Source organism: Dasypus novemcinctus, chromosome 4 (assembly GCF_030445035.2).
Source record: "Dasypus novemcinctus isolate mDasNov1 chromosome 4, mDasNov1.1.hap2, whole genome shotgun sequence".
Taxonomy (NCBI): domain Eukaryota; kingdom Metazoa; phylum Chordata; class Mammalia; order Cingulata; family Dasypodidae; genus Dasypus; species Dasypus novemcinctus.
Genome location: NC_080676.1, coordinates 155,650,201 through 155,675,638, shown reverse-complemented (window position 1 = coordinate 155,675,638; position 25,438 = coordinate 155,650,201). Strand labels below are relative to the sequence as shown.

The window sequence follows — 25,438 nt, the reverse complement described above, 5'->3', positions numbered from 1 at the left end:
CTGCCCTTGGTACATCAGTCTTCTTCTTACTAGGGTGTAAGCGCTTGCAGGGAAGCCTGATGCCCCACTCATCTCGGTGGCCCAGGACCTACCACGAGGTCTTCCTCATTGAGTGTGCTCAATAAATATTTCCGAAAGAGTTTCATCAAGGTGCACGTTGGGTTTAAACCTGACTTGGAATTTCCTAATTACTTTGACATAATTTATTCAATCAATTCCTAACAGCCTTTTGTTCTTTAAGTGAAGGATTCTGTACACTTCTCATATTTGTAATTATCCTCCCACCACTAAACAGTAATCTCCCATATTTCTCAAAGACAGGCCAGTATTTCTCACAAATACTATTTACTTACATACTTATCCATAGATTCTTTTTAAAATAGGGGGTTTAATGTTCCATATTTTTTTCTCCTTTTCCTTCTGTCTCATGTTTTACTAGGTTCAAAGTCTCCCAACCTGTTCCTCTCTGGTTTCTTTGACAAACTTAATGGCGTCGGCATTCCTGCTGCTGCTGCAGTTTTTACACCCAATGAGAATTCTTTGTTCTTTCTTTTTTATCTGCCCCAGGCTCGTTCCCTGAAGCCGGCGCATGCCCATCCTTCCATCTTGTAATCTTTGCCAACTGTCTCCAAGGCTTTGGCCACGACCCAGCAGGAGAACAGGTGCTGTTGGGTCAGCCTCTCTCCTCCCACGTTCCCCTCAAGGGCAGGTGCTGCTTCTCCTAAAATAGACACCTGTTGGCTGTTGCCATCAGCTGGTTCTGCAGAATGTCCCAGAGGACATGTCGCCTTCGTGTTAAATGCTCCCATTTTCTGAAGTCTCTGAATTCGCCTTCTTTGGATGCCTGTCCTCCTGCTGATCAGTTTCATTTGCAGTGTGGATGGAGAGGTCCCTTAGCGTTTGCTTTCCTGAGACCTACGAGAGCAGAGGCTGGCAGCAGATGCTCAGGCATCAACACAGGGCATTTGAATGCCAATTTCTCCTTATGAGCTAGATGGCCTCTTTAAGCCTCAGTTTACCTCCTCTTTAAAATGGAAACTCTAATCCCTGTCTCATAGAGTAGATAAGGACATTCCATAAAATCAGAAACGCAAACACCTGAGCTAGTGCCACTGGAAGATATTCTGAGGGGCCCCTTATCTGGTTGTACCATTTGGGTAGTGCAAAAGGTGCTATCCCGGGGGCGTGAGCAGGCCTATCAAGGGTCCTTTCCTGTAATCCATCTGCCTAGAGGATTCTCCTTTTGGGGAGTTGTCTTCCAGATGGTTGATTTTGCTCAGTTATTCTGCCAGGAGAGGTGGTCGTTTGTGACTTCCTAGTGGGTCTGTCACTTCTGACGTCACTCACCCTGGATCCTGTCCCCTCTCTCCGGGGTCTCTGAAGGCTTTCCTCTCAACAGTGAAACCCAAACACTAAACCAGGGCCCAGGAACATGGCTGCCCCTACATCCGGGAACAGGGCGTTCAGTGCCAGCAGGTCACGATCCCTGCCTGTGCCAGCTCTGAGCTGGGGGAGGGCGCACAGGTGCCTCTCCATGCCTCATGGGGGAGTGGAAGAGCGAGATGAGGAAAAGGAACAATTTCAGTGAAACGAGGAGTACGGTGGGGGTCACGCACAGGGTTCTGGGAACCACCAGAATGAGCCCCTACCAGGCCGGAGGAAGCAAACCACACCTGCCCTGAATCTTAAAGATGAAGGGGACTGTCCAGGGGCAGCTGGGTGGACGACAGTGTTCCAGGCAGAGGGAATTTGGGATATAATAAAAAGGCTCAGATTAGCGGGATTATGAATATGACCAAAGAATAGGCCCCGGAATCGCTTTTATAAGAACTCTCGAAGCCCCCCTTTACTTTCCCAAAGGTCCTTAGCTTTCTCCCCGTTGTCCTGAACGTCAGGTGGCAGGGTGGTGTAGTCACAGCCTCTTGAGCACTGAGGAAATCTGCCTGGCCTGGCTGAAGGCTCTGGGTTGAGTTAGTTCCCAGGCCGTTCTCTTGACCCCAGGCCTGAGGCTATAATCACGTCTCCACGGCCACTTGCAGATGAGCCAAACTCCTATTCCCAGGAGAAGGGACACTGGCGCCCAGAGGGACGCTCCTTTCCGCTCAGCACCTTTGACCCAATTCATGCAGGAAAGAACACTTCTGAGATGGCTTTCCCGGGGAGCTGGGTGGAAGTTAATGTGTTTTAGGTTAAGGATTGTTTTTTTTTTTTTTTTTTTTTTTTTTTTTTTTAATTTTTTTATTTTTTATTGACTTTGTAATAATATTACCTTAAAAATATATATGTGAGGTCCCATTCAACCCCACCCCCCCACCCCCCCTCTCCCCCCCCCCAACAACACTCGTTCCCATCATCATGACACATCCATTGGATTTGGTTAAGTACATCTTTGGGCACCTCTGCACCTCATATACATTGGTTCACATCATGGCCCATACTCTCCTCTATTCCATCATGTAGGCCCTGTGAGGATTTACAATGTCCGGTGATTACCTCTGAAGCACCATCCAGGGTAGCTCCATGTCCCGAAGATGCCTCCACCTCTCATCTCTTCCTGCCTTTCCCCATACCCTTTGTAAGGATTGTTTTTTTTAATTTATTTCCTTCCTCTCCCCAACCACCCCACCCCCCTGCCCTAGTTGTCTGCTCTCAGTGTCCATTCGCTGTGTCTTCTTTGGTGTCCACTTGTATTCTTGTCAGTAGCACCGGGAATCTGTGTTTCTTATTGTTGCCCCTTGCTGCATCAGCTCTCTGTGTGTGCGGCACCACTCCTGGGCAGGCTGCACTTTCTTTCCCGCTGGGCGGCTCTCCTTACGGGGTGCACTCCTTGCGCGTGGGGCTCCCCTACGCGGGGGCCACCCCAGCATGGTACGACACTCCTTGCGCACATCAGCACTCCACACGTGTCAAGGAGGCCCGGGGTTTGAACCGTGGACCTCCCATGTGGTAGGTGGACATTCTATCGGTTGAGCCAAATCCAATTCTCAGGTTAAGGATTGTTTATCCCCCCAAGGGGAAACCCAGAATAGGCCCCCGGGGGGGGCATTTCCCTCTTCCTTGGTCGCTGCATTGCAGGCTCAGGCTAGGACAGACACCAGAGCAGCAGCTGTGCGCAAAACATGCCACCCAGAGCAAAGCCGGGTGGTATGGAAAGGACCCCAGCCCCTCCCCTGGCCTGGACTAGTCCTAACTTCTCGTCCCTACTTGAGGTCCTGAAACGGCTCCCCACAGACCTGCTATGTGGGCATCTTGCAGAGATCCAAGAGCTCCTTCTCTGACGTATCTGGAGCCATGTCTCCATTTGGCCCTCCCTAGCTGTGTGACTGCGGGAAAGTATTGAATCTTTCTGATCCTCACTTTTCTCTTTCATGAGTTGGGGATGGTGCTATTCCTTCCTCCCTCACAAAGCTGTTGTATGTTGCCCATGCAATTTTGCATGGAAAACATTTAGCCTTCTGCCTAGCAAGGAACAAGCTCTCCTTACATGTTGGATGTTTCTTCCTTAAAACTGAACTGCTATTGCAGAGCGGGTGCAGCTCATGGTTGAGTGCGTGCTTCGCCTGCACGAGGCCTGGGTTTCAACCCCTCATCCCTCCTAAAAGAATGCATTGCTCTGTATTGTCAGCCTGCGAGGTGCCGCTGCACGTACCAGCAATCTGCTGGCTTTTCTAAAGGTATTTACTTGGGGTAGAAGCTTACAGTTACAAGGCCCTAAAGAGTCCAACTCAAGGCCGCTTTCTCACCAAAGTCAGTTGCCACATGTTGAGGCAAGGTGGTCGCTGATCTCTGGGGGGTGCCTCCTTCCTGGGCTTCCCCTTGCTCTTGAGGCGAGGTGGGCCCCGCTTCTTCCTGATCCCAGCTGGAGCCTGGCACAGGGCTTTCTCTCAGGAGAAAGGAGAAAGGATCTAGGAGATCCCTAGATCAGGCTCAAGTCTTCTCCCAAGGGCAGCTGTAAGCTTTCAGGCAAATGTCCCATCTCTCTTCCCAGGGCCCCAGGACCAAACCTGACAGAGCTCTCTCTCTTCATGGGTAGCCTGATGTCTTCTTGAGTGAGTGTCCATTTATATCGACCCACCAAGGGGATGGGGTCACAGGACTCAACAGGAGTCACACCTTACTGACGGATGGTGTCGACTCAGAGCCCTAATCTTAACAGGTAATTTGATCAAGGACATCTTAGATGAATCTAGTACCATCAAAGGGTATCATACCCAGAAGAATAGTTTAAAAACATAATCTTTCTCTTTTGGGGATTCACAAAAATAATCTCAAACTGTCACCTGCTACTTTAAGTTATGAGAAAGTAGCATTTGCTCAATGCAAAACTTTACAAACACTGGACTGTGTACAAAAGAGGAAAATTTCTTCTAATTCCCTCACCCAAGAGGTGACAATCATCCAAAACTTATTCTATCTCATTCCAGTCCATTATCCATGCATGTACAATTATTTAAAAGTAAATATATATATACATTTATTTTTATATTTTACAAAAATAGAAACTCAATATACATACTCTCCTGTGGTTTGCTGTTCCTGGCGCTTTCCATGTGGCAGAAGTAACTTCATAGCCACACACATCGCTCTACTGCATTTTTTCTATTAGCTGAACTGTATTTCACTGCATATCAGCACCACTGTTTATCTAAGCTTTTGCCCACCTACTGACATTAAATTTGGTGCTAATTGTTTATTGTTTTAAGCAATGCTAAAATCAGTACCATTGAGTAGACATCTCTCTGTTCTTCTGGCAGGATTTCTGTGTGATAAATTTGTAAAGGAGGAATTGCTGGCTCAAAGGATAGACATTTAAGGTTTTGTAGATAATGCTAAATGTTCCTCCAAGATGTTTGCTTGTTTACACACCAAACAAGAGTGTATGCAAGGGCATTTCCTTCACACCTGTATGACATAGGGTGTCAACATTTTTTGGGGGGAGCGGATCAACATTTTATAACACTTTTGCATGATCACACAGATCACAGTTAAAAGAGTATTTCCTTACTGGCACTAACCAAATAATGTGGGAAGTGTAAATGTCTATAGCCAGCTCTAACCCTTGCAGGTGTGCCCTACCTTTTAGGCTCTCCTAGATGACAACTTGTTACTCCAATCAGAAGAGCTCTCTTTTTATGGAGGGGACAGAGGAAGAGTGAGAATGTGACATTCCTAGGTTTGCAAATAGCCCTAGGGCCAAAAGTTCTTTTCCCAATTAAGCCTCAATCCTTTGAAACATTTAATTTCCAAAAGGACACAGACTATTTGACACTGCAAGAAGGAACCAGAAGATTGAAGACACCTGGGCCCTGCTCTCATGCGAACATTTGAGTCAAGTCTTTCTCTGTCTTAGTTTGGACAATATGCCTACCTCCCTAGAACTTGATTTGCTTCTCTAATTGACATCTTAATACTATAGAAAGTAGACATTTGAGTTGACTGTACAAGTGACAGTGGCAAAACCTGTTCATTTCTACAGCATTTCCTTATAATTCAAAAATACTCAGAAGACCCATTTTCTTTGTTACAATCCAGAATTTCTTAAAAAATGACCAAAAGAAGGAGAGAAATACTTGGTGGGAAATTACCAATGAGCAAATTATCTGTACCTTCTAATACAGTATTCTGGGAAAGTAGTAAACAGTAGTAAACAGTAGTGAACAGGGTGGAGAGATATGCCCAAACCAAACAACTGCTAGTGTAAAAAGAAGCCCTGAATTCTAATCCTGAATCCTTTACTCACTAGCTATATGACCTGGGCAAATTGCTTAACCTTTCTGACACTCTTTCCTCATCTCCAAAGTGAGGATAATTCCCTGCATGCTTCACACTATTTGTGGTCAGGAGAAGTGCAATGATGGATATAAAACTGTGCTGTCTACTGGGAAGCACTTATACATGAAAAATGGCTAATATTTGGTTTGAAAACCTAGCCTTAATTTTAAGGTGTCTGATTTTCTAGGCATCCATAATACTTAAAACCAAATAATAAAGTCACACTGTCAAAAGTAGAATTAAGGAGAGGTTGGAGAACTGCCCAGTCCCTGTGCATTTGCTCTCAGTGAAGTACAACACATCGGAAAGGACTGAGCAGACTTTGGTGGGATGTCTTCCATCTGGTCCTCTCCTCCACCCACCCCTAACCCAACTCCCATCCCTCTCCTCACTCCTCAACAATTTGCTCTTCTTAGTCTCCTACCAATTTTAGGAATCTATGATCCCATCATCACAGTTTGTCCAGGAAGGACTGGGCAAGGCAAATTGCACTGTATATTCTTCCCTTCTAACCCACGTAACTAACTGATTTATGCAAATAAGCACTAAGCAAAGTCTTGAAGAAAGCTTGTGAAAGTCTCTGGTTTAGGCAGGTTTGCAAAAAGGGAAGGACTGCCTTGGGACCTATAGATTTTTCTAGGGTTTGGGGCTCTACCTGGCCCCACTCCCCATCTTTTCAAAAACTAGAAGGACTGATTTTTCTGGAGATCCTCATAGTCAACTTAAGTGTGTCATAGTACCCATTAGTTTCCTTGTTCCTGGACTTCTCTTACTAGTAGGGTGTTCTTTTACTTCATAAGCACAACTTAGCTGGACATACAGTTTCATGAGTAATTCAGCTAGCTTTCAGATTCCTTCCTGCATAGAGCGTCAACCCATCCTCCAAAATCAGAGTACCCGTCTCTCCATACTCCTTGTTGTGCCCAGCAGTTGGATAAACTCTCCTGGTGATGGTGAATCAAGAGTGGGTCACCTGAAAAGCTGCATGAGTGAATGGGGCCCTCCCAGTTTGCTGAGGCCAAATCCAAGGCTTGCTGTCAGGGAGAGAGGGTCACAGTGCCACTTCTGGCAGATCTCAAACTTTAAGGGTAGGGAAAGCTGTTTTCTCAGGCCACTTTTCTCCAACTTCTGTGGTCCAAGAATATATCCACCGAAGCAAGGAGTTCTGGTTAGTTCTCTGGGGGAAGTCATGGAATAAAAGAACTTGGGTCAGAGTTCTCTCCAGAAACAGGGAAGGTAGCCGGGGGGCGGGAGGGGGGAGCGGGGGGGGGGGGGGGGGGGGCACAGAGCCAGGGAAGTGAGATGGCTCGGGCGAACAGAGAACATTTTCATGAACGCTGCCCCCTCAGTGACTCCCACCTTTCCTAGAAGACTGTGGAACAGTACAGAGGGGCAAGCTCCCAATTGCCCTGAAGTCCTGCCTGGCATCGAGCGCTGTTGCCCATCAGCAGCCAACCCTGCTTTCTGTGGCTAATTCAGTTTCAACATCTTATGTTTTATGAACTCATAATCTTATGACCTGGTAGCATGTGCAAAAGTAATTTAGAATATTTCATTTGATACTCTCTTTGGACTTCTCAGACAGTGGCAGGAAGGTTTTGCTTGTAACAGAACTTTTGCTCGTGAATGATATGTGTGTGCACGTGCGTGAGCATGTGTTCTCTGCCCTGAGCAGGGGGACTGGCACAGAGATGGCCCACGGTGTGTCATTTATTCATTCATTTGATAGAGAGGTACAGAGCTCCGTTCTGGTCCCAGGCACCACCGTGCTAGGCCACGGCTGCATGGTGAAGAGCTAAAGCCATGAGTTCCTTGTCTCAAAGAGCTTAGAGTCAAGTGGAGGGGAGAGTTCATGACAGTGCACATCAGGCAGTGCTTTGATAGAAGAAGTGCAGGGAACTCTTTACCCCTCCTTCACTTTGATACCCTTATCCCCGTTAGCTCTATAACTTCTCCAGCCTCCAACTTGACTATCAAGAACCCCCTCGCTATCTACCCTGTCATGGATCCCAGCCTCAACCACACTTAGAGGAGTCTTGGGACAACACTAGACACCATTGTGAGAAAAGCGGGGCAGCTGTGCAAAAAACTGGAATTTGAGCTTTCTGTAAGTCTCTGTGAAAAAGGAAACACAAAAGATCACAGGACCATGTGGTCTCATGGAATAATCTGACAGGTTATATCATTGAATAGTAAATTTTCCCTCATGTAATTTACCTATTAACTGCTGGTTTATCTACTAATTATCTATTAATTACTGGTTTCAAGAGGTGCCTGATCACACAGGGTTTTTTCTCCTTACAATGTTCTCTTCTTTTGCATTTCCATCCTTATCTTTCCCACATTTGCAGGAACTGATACTAGTTCCTATTAGACTAATGCAGTTTTGGGTATTTTTTTGTTCAAAGTTCATTATTATCTGCAATTTCCTCTGTGGGTTTTGAGAAAACATTTAAATTATTTATATTATGAAATGTTTCAAATACACCAAAGAATATGTATGAATATAATTTTTTTTTTTTGAGGTACTGGGGCCAGAGATTGAACTGGGTAGCTCACATATGGGAAGCAAACACTCAACCACTGAGCCACACCAGCTCCCCTGTGTTGTTTTTCTTTTCATTTGTTTGCCTGTTGTTGGTTTTTTTGTTGATATTGTTTTTTAGGAAGCACCAGGGACTGAACCTGAGTCCTCCTGTGTGGGAAGCAGGTGCCAAATGCTTAAGCCACATCCGTTCTCTAAATATAATTTTATGTAAAATACATACAGAATAATACAATAAAAATCATGACCTTACTAATCAGCTCCAAATGTAGAGCATGACAAATACTATTGAAACTTTGCTTCTCTCTTTGGGCAGGTGCATACTCTCTACAATTTGGTGTTTATCATTCCTTGGATTTCCTCATAGATTTACTCCTAGGTGTGTGCCCCCAGACAAGATACATTTTGATCCTTTATATAAGTGGTTTTGTGCTGAACGGATTAATCTGTTATTGCTTCTTCTTTGCATTTAATTTGTGAGAACTGTGTTTTATTTTCTCATCAATCCTTCTGCTTTGTCCAATATTCTTTCTGTGGTCATTTTCCTTCCATCTGGAGTAGAGCCTTTTGAGAGGTTCCATTGGTGAGGATATTTTGTTAATAGAGTTTCTCATTGTTCTTCATTTACCAAGATCTTTATTGTGCTGGAAGACATTTCCGCAGGATACACAGTTCTAGGTTTTCTCTCAACCCTCTGAAGACATTACCAACTATACTTTGCCTTCCATTGCCCCTTGAGAGGTCAGCTGCCTGTCAAACTCTGGGTCCTTTTAGGTATTTTGTCTTTTCTCACTGGCTACTTTTCAGATAGTCTCCTTTATCTTTGGTGTTCATCAGTTTCAATGCAATAAAAACTGTGGTAGATTTCTTGTATTCTTCTTGGGAGTCATTGACATTCCTGAATCTGAAGCTTCATATTTCATCAATTCTAAGGAATGTACAACTACCGCCTCTTCAATATTTTGTCTCATCTCTTCTCTTTATTATCACTTTGCACAAGTCTGTTTGAATATGTGGTATACCTTTTAGCTTTATGTTCATGTTTTCAACCTTCCTTTCATTGTTTCCACCTCCTTATTATTCAGTACAACAATGTAATTTAATAAGATCTGTCTTGCATTTCACCATTTCTCTCCTCAGCTGTGTCTGATTTGCCTTTATCCTCTGTAATGAGTTTCAAATTGTATTAATTATAGATTTTATTTTTGGATGATATATTTGTTTCCTTTTCAAATCTGACTCATCATTTTTCATACTCTTTTTCCTTTCTCATGCTTTCAAGTCACCCTTTTTAAACATAGTAAATGTACTTATTTTATCTTTTCATATAGTCATTTTTCATGTCTGTTATTTTTTGCTTTTATTCACCTGTGTGTTGTTTCTGCAGGCTCTCACACCTGGTATTTTGTCTGCTTATGGGCTGTGTTTTTTGTTTGTTTTTTTAACTTAAGAATTTTGGAACTTTTTCTGTGGAAATTCTTTGAAGCCTGGGTTGAAGGTACTTACTTTACTCTAGAGAAGATGTTCATGAACTTCTGCCAAGTGCTGGAGCCATGTAGTGGGTGGAATTTTATGTGCATCAGAACCTTAGGATGTGACCTTATTTGGAAGTAGGACCTCTGCAGATGTAATGAGTTAAGACGAAGTCATACTGCCTTATAATGGGCCCTATCTCCAACAACTGATACCTTCTTGAGAGAAAGGAGAGGGAGATTCAGACAGAGAAACACAGAGGCACGTGTGGAAAAAGGCCATGTGATGACAGGCAAGACTGGAATGATACAGCTCCAAGGTAATGGATACAGGAATAGCCAGGAGCCACTAGGAGCCAGAAGAGGCATGGGATGGAGTCTTCTCTAGAGCCTTCAGCTGCTGACACCTTGATTTTGGACTTCTAGCCTCCACCACTGTGACAGAATACATTTCAGTTGTTTTAAGTCTCCCAGCTTGTGGTAATTTGTTATGGCAGCCCTAGCATACTTAAGACAGGACAACATTAGCCTGACACCAAGATCTTAAATCCTCAGCTTGATGGACCACATGTGGACTGTGAATTGGACCTTAAACTTATGTGGAAGATGGAAATAAAATCTCAAAGAAGACTTGTTCTCCCTCTTCCAGAATCAATGCTGATAGAAATAAATTTCTTGGCCATCTGCAATTTGGGAAAATACATTTTGGTTCTTTGATTCAGTGGGGCTGCAAGCCTATAGAGGTTCCTAATTTTATGTGGAGTCTCCCAACCAAGCAGTTCACCCAAAATCACTCAAGTTAAAGCCAGACAGCTTTAGGGCACCACCCTCTACAGTACCACCTCTCTGCATTTGTGCTCTTCCTTAGCTTTTTTTTTTTTTTTTTGGTTTCTGATAGGATTTCCCTATTACTCTTGCCAGTGCAGCTTTTACCCAGCATTTTTATATGATTTGAAGAGGGAGGGTTTTACGATGTCCAGAGGGCCATACGACCAGAAAAAAATCTGTTTTTTCTCAGGATTTTTCAAAAGGCACAGTCAGATCTCCAATATAAGTAAAATCTCATTTGACATTAACCCAGGAGGATGAAATATAACAAAAAGGGAAAGTTGGAGGAACAGGAAAGAAGGCCTAACATTTACAGAGTGCCCGCCAAGGGCCAGTCTTAGTCAATGAAATCTTCACCCTTTGATGTATATTTTCTTGTCCTTGGAAACTGAGCCTGATGGTGAAAATCCTATCCATGGTAACTCTGTGTGTTAATGACAAAGCTGGAAAAGACTCAGTTCTTTATTCACAGCTCTTCCTTATCCATGGAAGAATTTTCCTCTGGTTCTTGGAATGTTCAGGGCTGAGACTTTCCTTTTATCAGTTGTTGTCAAATTACCTAATGCAAATTCTAAAATTCTAGTCATTTTTATGAAAATTGTATTACCAATATATTTATAACTTAGAAAGGTAATATAAATACATGCATATATATGTTTGTGTATATACACATTCATATACACAGCCTCTGTGAAGAGTAAATAAACCCTTTAAGTAACCAAAGGACAGGATTCTGTCATACATCTTTGCAGACTTCACAAGTCCCAGCAAAATGCCCTAAAATGATAGATGGTCTATAAATATCTAATGAATACCTGTTATTCATTATTGCAGAACTGAAACGGGTCTGCCAACGAAATGGAGAGTTCAAAAGGTTTTGAGGCAAAGTCTTTCAGCCCTACAAAGGCATGTCTCCAAGATTAGAGTTTGGACAATCCAAGCCGCCCCATGCTACTCTTGACCACACTTCTCCTTACTGAGTGAGTATGCATCAGCATCCTCTGCGTTGGTAATTTATTTTAGCACCTTGCATTCACCCCTGGGATGTCAGAGAGTATGAGCCAGGGATTGCAGTGAAGCTGATCAGCTCACTTGTTCTCGCATTTCAGGTGCCCCCAATGGTCTAGGAAGTAGGTTTGTGCCCTGGTGTCCCCTGTCCCCCACACACACACCTGTCCCTGGGGCATGGTTCACCCCAGACAGTGGCTGTATGAAGGACTCTCATTCTGAGAGTCACCCTGTCGGGCAGCTCCGCGATGCTCAGAGATGCGTGCACTTATTTTCTAAGCATCTGAAGGATTCTAGGGTCCAAGGGCAGTTGGTGGAGTCACCTAGTCTAATTCCAAAGATCACCTTCCATTAGTGGCTTTAAGAAAGTCAGTCTCTCTGCTTGGCTAGTGCATCTTTGGAAAGAGGTTCCATTGAAAACGTGAACCCACAGAGGCTAAGGTTTCGCATCCTTACCCTAAAGAGACAAGAAAGCAAATAACTTCCAGATCCACTTTCAGTTTTTGAAGCCGAAGACTGGCTCTTTGAATTGAGAAATGTTTATTTGTAAATGCACAGCTCCTGGGTAGGTTTGCATCAAAAGGGGCTATGTATTGGGAAGGAGGTGGAGACAGGTTAATTGCCTTGAAAAGAACAGCTCGTAACACTAGCCTCTTTCCATCCCTCCACCTTTCATCCAGCAGTGAGCAGCGAGCGCCGCTGAGAACTGCAAGAGCTTGCGTGAAATGCTTGGAAGGTAACTCTGACTACACATCCACCGTACTGAGCGTATTGGCCTCTAAGAGTTCTGAATGCCAAGAAGCAGCTTTTCATAGAGCTGCCCTAGCCCATTAAAGGATTTTGTAAAAAAAAAAAAAAAAAATGCATTTTTATTTAACCACCTTCTCTACAAGTTCTCTACCAACTGTAGTGTCAAAGCTGACAGATCTAGTATCTCAAAATGTTAAACATTCTCCAGAAGGTAGTTTGGGTAAAATTCTTCCTAACTGCAGAGAAATTATGCTTGCCTCAATTGAGCAATGTGAGCAATTTAAGTAAATTTAGATCAGAAAATGAAAACATTTTTCAAGTCAGCTGAGATTGGATTGAAAAATATGTGACTAAATTAAAAACGTTCAAATGCATATGGCTCTATCTTCAATTACGTGACCCATACCTATGAGTGAGCTTTAAATACATTTGGATTTATGATGATGAATGAAATCAGATTGAACTTTCCCAAACTGCTACGAATGCTATTAAAAAGATAGCAGAAAAACGGGACACATTAGGTTGAAAGAATTGCTTCATCCTCTTCTGTGCCCTTTTTCCTGGACCAAAAAAAGTCACCATAATACGTCCCCCCACCCCCACCCCTACCCTACCCTTTCACACTCTCATGTCAGCTTGAAATTCTACCCATTCTTGCAGGCCAGCTCAGGGGCCATTTCTGGGACTCCTTCCCCTTCCATCTCCATCCAGGCTGACCTCTCCCCCAGCCTCCTAAGGCACTTTCAGCCTTTTCTATTCACACGGGGTAAGCGTCTTTGCAAATATGTGTCCAGCCCCCCCGTTGTTCTGGGCTCTGTGCTTGGCCCTGGGGATGCTGCAGTGAACGTGACCCAATCCTTGCAATCCCAGAGGCTGGAAGCGATGAAAATACATGCACCCCAGGGGCAAGCTCAGAAGGCACTGGGAGGCAGGAGGAAGTGAGGAACAGACTCCGAGGGCAGTTTAGGTCTGCAGAAGCCTGTAGCTTTGCTGCTTAGGGCCTCCTGTTCCTCATTTGCACAGTTGGGAAGTAACCTATGTAAAATGCCTGCTCCCCTGGCCTGTTCATTCATTCCCAATGCTTCGTCCATGGTGGAATCTGTGCTAGGGAGCATCTGCCGCGAGAGAACAGGAGTAAGGCTCACGACTTCTTAAGCCAATGGTTTTATGGTACCAGAGAGTGTTACTCACATTAAGAACTTCTGTTCTCCATCACATTAAAAAGGGAGCAACACATCTGAAAAATCTAAATAGGTCTACCCGTGCAGGGAAAGGCTGTCATTTTTATTTCTACCAGTTAAAGAGCTAACACCTGCCACATCTTCCAGAGGTACACATATTGCTTAAATTCTACCCAGTCAGCTCATTTCTCAAAAATATCTGAGACTGAGCTGAAACATAAATAGATTCCTCTCTATGCATGCCACCATTCCAGTGTAGGAAGTTATTTTTATATCACAACGTTTGGTTGAGTGATAATGTGGCACCTGGCAGCAAGCTCAACAGACATTTCTTTTAAACTGAGTATAAAATGGTGATTACTTAGGGACATTTGTTCACTCTTTGGAAGCCGCTGGCTATGAGTTGGGGAACTTTGTGGTTTTCACTATTTACAAGGCTGCCGAGTGCACATTTCAGATCAAGTGAATGCAAACATCTAAGGGGACACGCAGCTGACCCTCCCTAGCTTCTGTGGGCTGGTCAGTGGGGTTTATGGAAGGCAGGAAGAAAGGCTGGCATCAAGCAGCCAGAAGGCTCCTAGAGACCCGAGGTCTCTGCTACTGCTGCCCTGACTCCTAAACTTTCAGAAGTATATGGCTTCCTCCAGCCTGCCTTTGGACTCATAAAGCATCTATTCCAGCACCTGTCCTGATATTTTCTCATTTCTGTTTCTCCCTGCTCCATTATCATTTTCTGTGTGTCATTCAGTGAATAGAGGGCCTGGAAACCCAAAGCTTGGATATAAAATAAAAATAGTTAAAATTAATTTAAACAAATTTGGGAGATTTTATATATCTAATTGAGTGTGGGACCCCTTAGGTTAAAATTTTCTTTCAACCAAAGCTGGTATTAATATTTCTTTAGATTTATCATTAATCTGTCTCACAAGGCCATTGACCATTTCCAGACTCCAATCTATCCTCCAAAAACCAAGATTCAAGATATTAGATTTAAAATAAACCAAAACAAAACAATAAAACATAGCACAGTCTCTGAAGCCAATCAAAGCAAAAGCTCATTCCTATGCAAAGTAAAAGAGGTCAAAATGAAAACAAATAAACAAATCCATTTGAAATTTCCATTTAAATTTTTCACAATTTGAATGTTTTCCTTTCCTTAAACTCAGAAAACCTTTTGCTAAATAATTCCCTTTCAGAGTGACTGGAGGAACAAATCCTTTGAATGGGGAAAACCAAACAAGCAGAGAAACATAGGCAAATTCTGCAAATTGAATGAAAAAGTTGAAACTCCAACTCATTATTGTCTATGAAGAATATGCCAGCAGAATATAAGCCAGTCCTCCCTGACAAAATAATCCATCCCCAGACTCTTGCAGTTCTCAGAACACAATATGTGGGACCTCTCTAGACTTTGGACATGTTCTTTCTGCAGCCTGGAATACTCACTCGCCCCTCATCTATCTGTCATATTTGAACAGGAAATATTCTACAAAACTAGATCTGTCATTCTCTCTTTCCTTGACACTCCTAATCCCTCAGAAGAGGGCTTTGCTTCTTTCCATCCTTCTTTGGACTCTTATAAAGCAGTTATTTGGGCCCCTATCCTGATGTTTTCACATTAATTTTTTTCTCCTAGCTGTATCTCCTAGTAGACTGATGCTACCATATGTTTCCCTACATTTACAAAACCATCCATGGTTACCAGGGCGTGGTGATGTTTCTTAAACTGAATTGCACCGACCTTGACTCTTCATTGCTGTGTAGTTGTTTCCTTCCAGTAATTCTTCCCTACATTGTCCCCAATCTTACCTCCCTTAAACTTCCACTCCCTGGTCCTTTAGGACAACGCAGAATAAGCCCCATTTCCTTGTCCAAATAAAGCCTGACACAAATTAGAAGGCCTCATTCATAATGCTCAGAATTAAACTCCCCTCAACCTTTCCTCAGATGGCAAGTTTTCTAGCACCGATTACTTATCCACGAGCAAACTCCAGAGGGTCACTTCCTTCACAAGTGAGATGGCCAGAACAAGAGAGTGTAGAAGGCATGTAGACTGGCCCACAAGGGCACTAGACATCACACTTCTATCAGAACAGCCTTGATTATATAGGTCTTTGGGGCCAAATACATCACGCCACCGACTCCAATAAAATACAATGTACTCTAAGTCAGAGGTAACCTGGCATTTGTATTGCTATGCTCTCTCGTATATACCTGTTTTTAATTTGAGTGATTTTTTAAAAAATGATCATAAATGATTTTCCAACATAGGCAGAGGCCATCTAGATATTGGCAAATGGGGATGTCTTTCTGGCCGTGAGCAGTGTTCCAATTGCAGGTGATCACATGTGCACAGTTGATAAATACCACCTGGGCAGATAACCAGGATGATTGCGAAGGCTGGGGATACTCTGCAGAAACACACTGGCATAGACCTGCCTGCTGTTTAGGTGGAAATACATTCCATGCCAGTTGGAAATTAGCTGCCTCCTTGAGACCCGGAGTCTCTATCAAGGGGTCTCCAGGACCTGTTCGAGCCCCATGGCCAGCATCCACGTGGCTGGATAATGCTGGTGCCTTACCGCGTATTAAACCTTAGCAGTCATTAAATATTTGACCACTCCTGAACCCCCTCCCCAACCCCCAAGCTGAGAGGGGATTCTACTAACGGCCTCCAAGAATACAGATGACTATTTCACTGAATCATGGCTGATTAGTCTCCAAATCTACAGGGAAGGACACAAAAGGAAATGAGAACAACTGTAGCCAGGACGTAGCGTGGACTCACAGCGGCGTGGGGGAGTGACACTGCACATTTCCAACCTTCCATTTGGTCCAACTTTGTAAACCAGATGGGGCCCCACGGGCCTCTAGGCTAAAAGCCCAGCCCTGCCTGATAATGGCTCTGCCTGGTTTCTCAGGGTCTAGAATCCTCTAGGCTAAAAGCCAGAAGAAAAGGAGCTGGTGTGGGAGGAACCATTATCTAATATTAGTCTCTTGATGCCTATAAGAACTGAAACAAATGATCGTTTACTGGTATCTTACACCAAACCATCCTGGAGAAGAGAAACTATCAGATGTTTCAACTCAACAGCTGCACATCAAAAATAGTATTTTAGGCACCAGGAGCCTTATGACATGGATGCCAGAAGCAGGTCCAGTATTTCGGGCTCCGATGTTTCATATTCCTGGAATGAAAAGAGGACAGTACTGCTGACCACAGGACCAAATTCAATGTATTCATTGTTGCCCTCACTTTACTCTGGTTGTGTGTATGTGTGTGTGTGTGTGTGTGTGTCTGTGTGTATGGAAGCATTCACCCAAACACAGGTCAAAGATGGTTGAAAAAGTATATGATAAATAACCAGTTAATCGCCTTCCAAAAATTTATCCAAAAGGATTCTTGGGTCTCATTTATTTCCAAACAACCCATTAGAAAAATCACAAAGAGAGACAATTCTACGGACCTTGTCATTTTGCACATAATACAGCCATTTCTCCCATGGGTTATACCATGAATTAGATAGAGAGTGGTGAATGAATTAGGAAACAGGATTTCAGTACACAGACTGCTATTGGTCATCCTCAGGCTGGGATCATGTGGCCATGGACTAATAAGTACAATAAACATATCAGCACTGTTCTGATTGAGCAGTGTCCAAACAGTACAGATTGTTAAATATTTGAACATCATTCCCAGTTATCACAGACTTGTGATTGAGAAATAGCACCACAAACGTAAGAAGAAAGGGTGTTGTGTTCTCTGCCTGTGGAAAACACAGCTGCTTTCCCGAGTGACTGCTACTCAGTTGACATTATATTCTTTTGTTTACCAGTGGCAGTTGTGAAACAGCCTGTTAAGTGTTTTGAATCTAGAAATCTATTCATTTTAGTCTGTTGGTTTTTTTTTTTTCATGATATTTATGATTTGCTTAATTATGTTTAGGGTTTTTTTCAATATTTAGTTTACATCAATAAAATATATTATTGCTATTAAAATGCTATTGTGAAAATCCTGTAATAAAAATAGGGTTGACACTCTCTAAAATTCTTTTTTTTCCAACTGTAAGAATTATTTTCATTGTGTGAGTCTAGATAAGCAAAGCTTCCTTTAAAACTCAACTGTGAGTAATAGAGCATAAAAGTCATAACTGCTTAAACAAAATGAAAAGTTCAGAGGTAAACAGGTGAGAGTCTAGTATGTAGTTCTACTCTCTAAAATACTCAGAAATCCAGGCTCCTCACAACAATGTACTTAAGCAATATTTAAGTATAGCCTGTTCCTCAAGGTCCAGAATGGCATTTGAAGCCCCAGCCATCACATCTTCATTCTAGATATCAGAGTGGAGAAAGAGAAGCTAGAATAGAGGGAAAGGACACATTCCAGATGTCATTCAAGGAAGGATGACAGAGTCTTCTGTACAGCACATAGCCAGCAAGTGGTAGGCAGATGCAAAGCTCATGGACTTGGCTACATAATTACAGCCTGGATTTTGAAAAGAATGGCTTGAAGAGGGGGAATGCATAGCCTACATTTAATTGGTCAGAACTTACCAAAACCTGGTCACTCTCAACTGCAAGGGATTCTGGGATATGTAGTGTTCTTTTGTTGCTTTCTTTTTATTTTTTTTAGTGACCATGGGCCCAGCTAGAAATCAGGATTTCTATTACTATAGTGAAAAAGAGAACATACATCGTGGCACAACTAGCTATTTCTACAGCAAAACCCATCCCTTTAAAACAAAAGAGTTTATATCTTAATGGGCAGAGGCCTATTCACTTTTGAATTGAGTCACGTAGAATGAGGATCTTAACTGTGAGTCCCCTAGTTGGTTTTAGGACTTCATTTTCTCATTAAACAAATATAATGGAATACTTTTTATAGGATAAGAAATCTCCACAGGGTTATGGATTGTTAGATGAGTAAAATAACGTCCCCAGTTTCAGCGAGTTTAAAGTCACATGGCAAAGACCACAGTAAACAAGTGTTTCAAATAGCATACATACTCTGGGAGGCATAGGGCAGTGTGGCCCAACTTGGTGCTGGAGTTGGGGGGGGGGGCTCGAGGGTTCCTGGAGAAGGGACTTTTAAGCTGATGGATAAGTAGGATGTGTTGCTAGAGTACTCCAAGACAAGGGAACATGTGTCGTAAGGCCTGGGAGTTAGAGAGAATTGAACAATTTTCAGCATCTTATAGAGTGATGATTTCAGAGAGGAGAATGTTGAGAGAAGTTGCTGGGAGAGGCAAGGTCCCAATTATAGAGGGCCTTTCAGCTGTATCAGTCTTCATACTTATCTTACGGGCAATGGAAGCCATTGAAAAGAAGACACATAGTGATTGCTATATAATCACCAAACCTTGCATCTATTGAGTGTTGACTATGTGTTTGACATTGTGTAAGTGTATTGCATGTATCATCTCATTTCATCTTTACAACAAACTCAAAGGGGTAGATAATAATTCATTGTCCCCATTCTATAGATGAGAAAATTGAAGCCGAGAGCATTCAAGAAACTTGGTCAATGTCATTCATTAAGCAAGAGTTTGAGCTAAAATCAACTCAGAAATTGTTTAATGCCATGCTCTTTTCACTTGGTTTCATAGCCAGGACTCCATGGAACCTCAATTAGAGTAGAGAGCGTCAAGACTGGAGGTAGATAGTCAGTTAGAAGGACCTGGGTGTGTAATCAAATTTTAAACCATCACCTTCACTTTACAGATGATCATTTAGGAGGCCTTGGCCTTGCACTGCTTTCTAGCACTGATTCTGTGACAGTCTAAATTCTCCTCTCAGATTCATTGGTTCACTTGAAAATAGAAGTTGCTGCCTACAGCCCAACTCTTAAACACACCCTCCTGTTGAGCCCTATAGACCTGTCCTGTTAGACTTGTGGGTCTCAGGTGCTACTAACTGATCCTAGGGGTCTGCTGGCACTCTTTGCAGGAGCCCACCTCTGCCACCATGAGCACAAATGAGACCCATAGACTCATGAATAAACTAGAGAAAAGGAGGAAACCCAATATGGCTGAGGTAGAAATCTAATGGTATTATGTCCAAAAAGCCCTTTTGCTCCTGTTTTAGATACTTCAGTGTCCATTTGCTTCCCTGGGCACAAACAATGCTACTCCCTCCTACGGGTCACTCGTGAGTGATCCTCAAGGTTCATTTGGGGTCTTAGATTAGCATACAGTGTCTTTCTTTGCTGCAGAGGAAATTGCAACAGGGCTGGCTCTTAAAGCATAGGGTGAGTCAAAACTCAGGGGGCTCCCTACCCCCGTTGCTCACAACCTCCTCTCCACTGGCTACTGTGCAGGTACGTAAGCCAGCACCAGACAGCACTGTGTCAAGATGCCAAATCCTGTTGTTGCTATTTTTGACAGCAGCCATAACTTACCACCAAACCTTGGAACTGGAGGGCCAGGAAGGCCCGTGTTCTCATCCACATCTGGTGCTGCTGCTAAAATGAGCTCTGTTTTGTCTACATTTACAGCATACTGAAAATATCCACGCCTCCATGAAACAGAAAATCTGACAAGTAAAAATACCTCAGTAATGCACAAGAAGTTGAGGTAATGGGTTTATTCATTGTAAAAGCAGCTGGTTTCCCTTCTTACTGTTTGTTTGGCTTAAAAGGAGGGAGATGCTTGTTGCCAAAGGAACGAAGGGAATATACAGTATTTTCTCCTCTTTGGGCTCTCTCGCTTCTAATGGAAGCAAATGGTCAATGATTCTGACAAAAGCCCTAATCCTCTTTGTCTTCATAGTTTATTCGATGACGTTTAAAATTCTAGGACATAACTTTTTCTTTATCACATTTCCCTTTATGAGTGAGTTATCCCTGCACTTTCACAACAGGAAATCTATGATGAAGAAAAGAGCTTAGCACTGATTCTCGTGGAATACTGTACTGTACCTTTTGACCTGATGGAGGCAGAATGCATTTTAAAATCACTTGATGTTCACTGAACCCTAAAATGGTCTCAATGAGAGCCTAGTACTGGCCTCTATATAGACTATAGCATGAGAAGAGAATCTGCTGTGTGGTTGGGAGGAGAAAAGAAAGCATCAATTTGCTTTTTTTGCGACAATACTAATGGAAAGCTAGGCAATCCCCGACCTGTGTTTTGTACTTTCCGATCTTTTTAAGATATGCCACAAAACACACTATATTCCTGTGAAAAGGCACAGTGCAGTTGGAGCTCTAAAGAAGAAATCAGATTTCGTTGCCCCTTCGGGCTGGTCTTGATCTCGTCTTGAGTGTTTTGTGTTTGGTGATGAGTATTGTGAGAAAAGAAGGAAAAGAGAGAGATAGTGAACTTGAGAAAGAGTAGAATCCCAAATGCCCACACGAGGTAGACCCCATTGGGGAAAGCCTGTGATCCCAGATAGCCATTCCAAACACAACACAACTTCATTTTAGAGCCACACTGCCCCTATTTCCCAGAACTATAGACTGTTTACAGAGTCAGGGGACTGTTTTGCTTTGCCATGAAGTAATCTCTGTCCTTTGGGAGCCCCCCAAAGTTAGCCAAGGTTTAAGAGAATTCCACAAACACATTTTCAGCCATCGGGCCTTTGTTTGCTTTACTTCTGTGGGTGCTTATGTGGAGGAACTAAACAACACTGCTAGCGTTTTTAAAGTTTCATTATGTGGGAATATCTTTTTTCCTTATTAAATCAGCAGTGTTGTAAAATCATGAAACTACTTCAAAATGTTCTTCATTATCATCCAAATCAGTTTGACTCAAAATATTTGGACGTTTAAAAATAATTATACGTCCGCAATTTATTTCAAGATTATCTGGGACTGGGCAAAGTAAATAAGAACAACAACAGCCAAAAAAAAACCAAAACAAAACCCACAGATAATGCCATAAAGTAGATTGTTTATATTAAATGCATCTATTTCTACTTCCATCATTAAAAAGTATTAGCATAAAAATTTCTAAGGAACATCCTAAATCTGAAGGTCACTGAGGAAGTTTATTGATGAGTTCTGTGCCAGCCGATCAACAGCCATGCATAAAGTTCCGGAAGCTTCCAGCTGCTCTCCAGGTGGAGGGGTCCCATCAGAAATGAACCTAGGCCTGCTCCCGCTGAGGCCTAATGGGCTTGTCATCCTTTCTCTGAGATGGAAACTAGTGAGGGTCCTTTTCATAGGACTGTGTGACAGGTCAGTTAAAGCCATTAGGGAAGAAAGGAGCCAAAGCCACTTCAGGACAACCCTCAGGGTCCAGCAGAGACTTGATGACTGGAGACGTCAGGGCGCAAACCCCTCTTCCTCACAGGAACATTTGGAATGGCAACGCAGGGGGAAGCCTGGATATGACCGCTTTGAGGAGCAACTCTGGGTTTCTAGGCTCTAAAGGCATGTGCTGACTGAAACTTCTCCGTGTGGGAGGAGAGCATACAGATCCTCACAGATGGCCCTAGGGTGTGGCCACCACACTCGGGACCTGTGAGGGGCCAGGTGCAGTGTCCAGCTCTGGGCACAAAGCAGGTTGGCACAAGCCTCCCTCACTGGCTTCTGGGTGGCGAGAAACCCCAAACAACAAATCACAGAGGGTTGTCAGCTTCAGAACAGGGGTCCAGGGCATTCTGGGAGCTGATGGCGGGGGAACTGCTGGGCCTCTCCCCGAGACTTTACTGGCTTATCCCTTTGACTTTTTATTCCAGACGCTGCTGATTTCCTTGGGTGCTTTATCACTCTGTTCTCTTTCAGTTACAGAACCGCTCAATTGTGTGGATTATTTTTCTCACAGAGGGAAGAGAAAGTGTTCTCTCAAATGTAAAGTGCTTTTGTGGTGCGGACACAGACGCCCACATAGCTATATGCAGAGGTGTCCCTAGTGAAAAGTTTTCTTCCCTTGTAAGGCTTTCAGGGGCACAGACTGCCTTGGTCTTCTCTGCCTTTGTATCATTGATCCTAACATTGGCCTGTAGGGGAGAGGAAATGAAGGGGGGAAAAGAGGGAGAGAGGGGAAGGAAGGAAAAGAGAGAGAGAGGCCAAGAAGGAGAGGGAGTCTAGTCTAAGCGCCTCCTCAGCTGAGGTGCTTCAGTCTGTTTCATTTCCTGGGCTGCTCAATCAAACACCATGAAATGAGTCGGGTTCCACAACGGGAATTTATTTGCTCACAGTTCTGAGGCAAAAAGAAAGTCCAAAAGCAAGGTTTCATCCAGGTGAGAAAGACTGGTGTTCTGGCTGCCAGAGCTCCTCCACGTTCAGCTCTTTAGGTGGCAATGCCCACGGGGCGTCTCCCTTCTCTTCCGGATTCCACTGACGTGAGCTTCCGGCTGCTCCCTCCATGGCTCTCTCTCTTTCTCTGAATTTCTGCTTTTAAAGGACTCCAGGACTAGAATGAAGACCCATCCTGAAGTAACTCATCAACCGCTCCTGCTCACCCTGGGCCCACACCCACAGGAACAGATTAGACCTAAGGACACGCTTTCTAGGGTACACACAGACACGAGCCACCACAGGGACCAATGAATAGCACCCTCCTTGCCTCCACAGCACTGGTCTGAATATTTCTCCAAGATCTCCTGACCAGCCCTCTCCTTTCCTTCTTCCCACCTGTCTGGAATCGTTGAGCTCCCCCAGCTGAGGTAGATAATGCAAGGAGGGCTCACCATTTGCATTTCCCACCACCTTTGAGTCAGACGCGCCGACAAGCTGCCTGCCTCCTCCTAGCCGGCATGGGCCCTGGCTCCCAGCACCCGCTCCCGGCCTGGCAGCCCCCTCCCGGGCCCCACCACCCTTCCATCCCCCGGCAGATGGAAGGCCAGGTGTGGGTATGAATTCCAGCAAGGCAGGGGAAGCAAGAAGGAAAGCCACTGAGATGTTGAGATTAAAAATAGGATAAACAGGAACCGAAAAGTCTGGGTTTCTATTTCTTCTCTGGTTCACTCTGCTCACGGTTCCCAGCAAGCTGCTGTAAGTTACAGTTTTTCTCTCAATTAAGCATTCACTTGCAGTCTGGGAAGGGAAAAGAAGACTTCTCCCTCTGTGTAGAATTCCCTTCCACTCATCCTCCCAGCTTGCGCATTCCCAGCACATATGAAAACAATTGTCTGGAAGCAGAAAGAAAGAACTTCAGGCTTTGCCCAGAAATGCTAACCGTTTCCTTCGCGGCCCTCAGTGGCTTCAAAGTGGAAATGTTATAAATGTAAGAATACATATATGCCACATTAAAAAGCCAGCATGCCTCACACTTTGAGTACCCACTGTAAGGCACTCGGCGCCGAGATGCAAGAGTGTAGAACGAGCATGGGTTGCCCACTGCAGCCCTAGCTCTCGTTTAAATCCCCAGGCGCCAAGGTCTCCGTTCCATTGGCCTGGAATCATCTTTAGGCCCATCTAAGACACAAGGTTTGTAGGCCTTGTTGTGGGTGCGGAGATTCCAATGAGCTCCCTAGCCAGAGCTTCACTTATGGCCTTCTTCCTAAACTTCAGCTACGTGCTTCACTTATCGTGGCCTTCTTCCTAAAACTTTAGCTACGTGCCCGTAAAGCTCTTTATAAATCAGAAGGCCCCAGAGCCCCCACTAGCCCGAAGGGGTGAGGACTGTGGGAGCAGCCTGTGTTGAGTCTGAATGAAACACCCACTCGCCCCAGCTGCAGGCTATCTAAAGCAAATGTCCCAGCCATGGCCACTTGCCCAGAAAATGGCATCGGCAGCTTGCCTCCCTGGCCAGGCAGGAGGACGGAGCTCAGCTCTGCAACGGCCCGGCCACCCGTGTGCGGGTGGTGAGTGGCTCTTTCCTGGCCCCCGCTCACATTTGCTGCAAATCAAAGTAGAGCCTGCACAGTGACTGATAGACAAATATGGGCAGTCTAACTGCTAGTAAATGTTTATTATATTCTTAGGAGCAGCGACTCTTCTCTACTTCCTGTGATCAAAAACGCTAGTTAATTGTTTTTATTAAAAGCCAGATCTCCCAACACATAACTTTGTTGCACATGGACTAAATTAAAAGCCGGAGATTGTTTTCATCTCCAGAATTCAGCTAATGCCAAAATAAATGTACATTAAAATACTCGACTCTTTTTTTTTCTTTATCTCCCCCCTTTATTTCCCCCTACAGGAGGCAGTGAAACATAGTAAAGGAAAATGAGGAAACTACAATCTGAAACTCAGAATAACTGGCAGGGAGTGCAGATTCTGTCTGGGTGGAAGCATTAGGTCACAACAGGATTCATTAAATTGTCATGTCGCTGTTACTTTTCCCCGCAGATTTTCCGGGTATAGGTTTACAGTACGTGTCGATTGCTGAGAAAAGCACCTCCAGATTGACTATTCTGCTTATATTAAATATTTTTGATGTGTTTCCTCTAGATTCCCCCAGTTCTTGCAGGAAAATAGTCAAAAATGTGTTTTTGATAAAATAATGCTTCAGAAAATCTCACCCATCTACGAGGGTTGCCAGATCAAATAGAGGACACCCAGCTAAATTTAAGTTTCAGATAAGCAGCGAATAATGTCTTCCATGCCCAGGCAAATAATGAATAAAGAAAAAGATTGCTTGGGCCATACTTCTGCTAAGAAGCTTTTGGTTGTTGGCCTAAAATTCAGATTTAACTAGGTGTCCTGTATTCTTATTTATTAAAGCTGGCATCCCAGAAGAAGACAGTCCATTCTGCCATATGGTCCTCTGACAACAGAGAGGGATGAAAAACTACATTCTGGATGGCACTCATTCACTGGAACAACGGCTTCATTTCTATACCACTACTCAACTCAAGATACCCGGAAATGGTCAGCTGAGTCAACCAATGTAAGATCGCTGGTTCTTTGTCAGGTCGTATGAGATTATTATTGGTAACATGTGACAAGAATCTGGAGACCATTCCAACTGTGGTTCCCAACAAGCTCAAACCCT

General features: G+C 43.8%; 1 long non-coding RNA gene across 3 annotated transcripts in view; it reads left to right on the top strand.

Annotated features, from left to right (window-relative positions):
* LOC131278303 (uncharacterized) overlaps positions 1 to 12,498 on the top strand; it is a 525,485-nt gene extending 512,987 nt beyond the window's left edge. For 2 of the 3 annotated variants that reach the window (XR_009185632.1, XR_009185633.1), the window contains exons 4-5: positions 11,452 to 11,597; positions 12,309 to 12,498. This is a non-coding gene — a long non-coding RNA (uncharacterized lncRNA). Of the gene's footprint in view, positions 1 to 11,451; positions 11,598 to 12,305 lie in introns of all 3 variants that reach the window. The other variant, XR_011648714.1, reaches the window with a different exon arrangement.
* Positions 12,499 to 25,438: the final 12,940 nt, after the last annotated feature.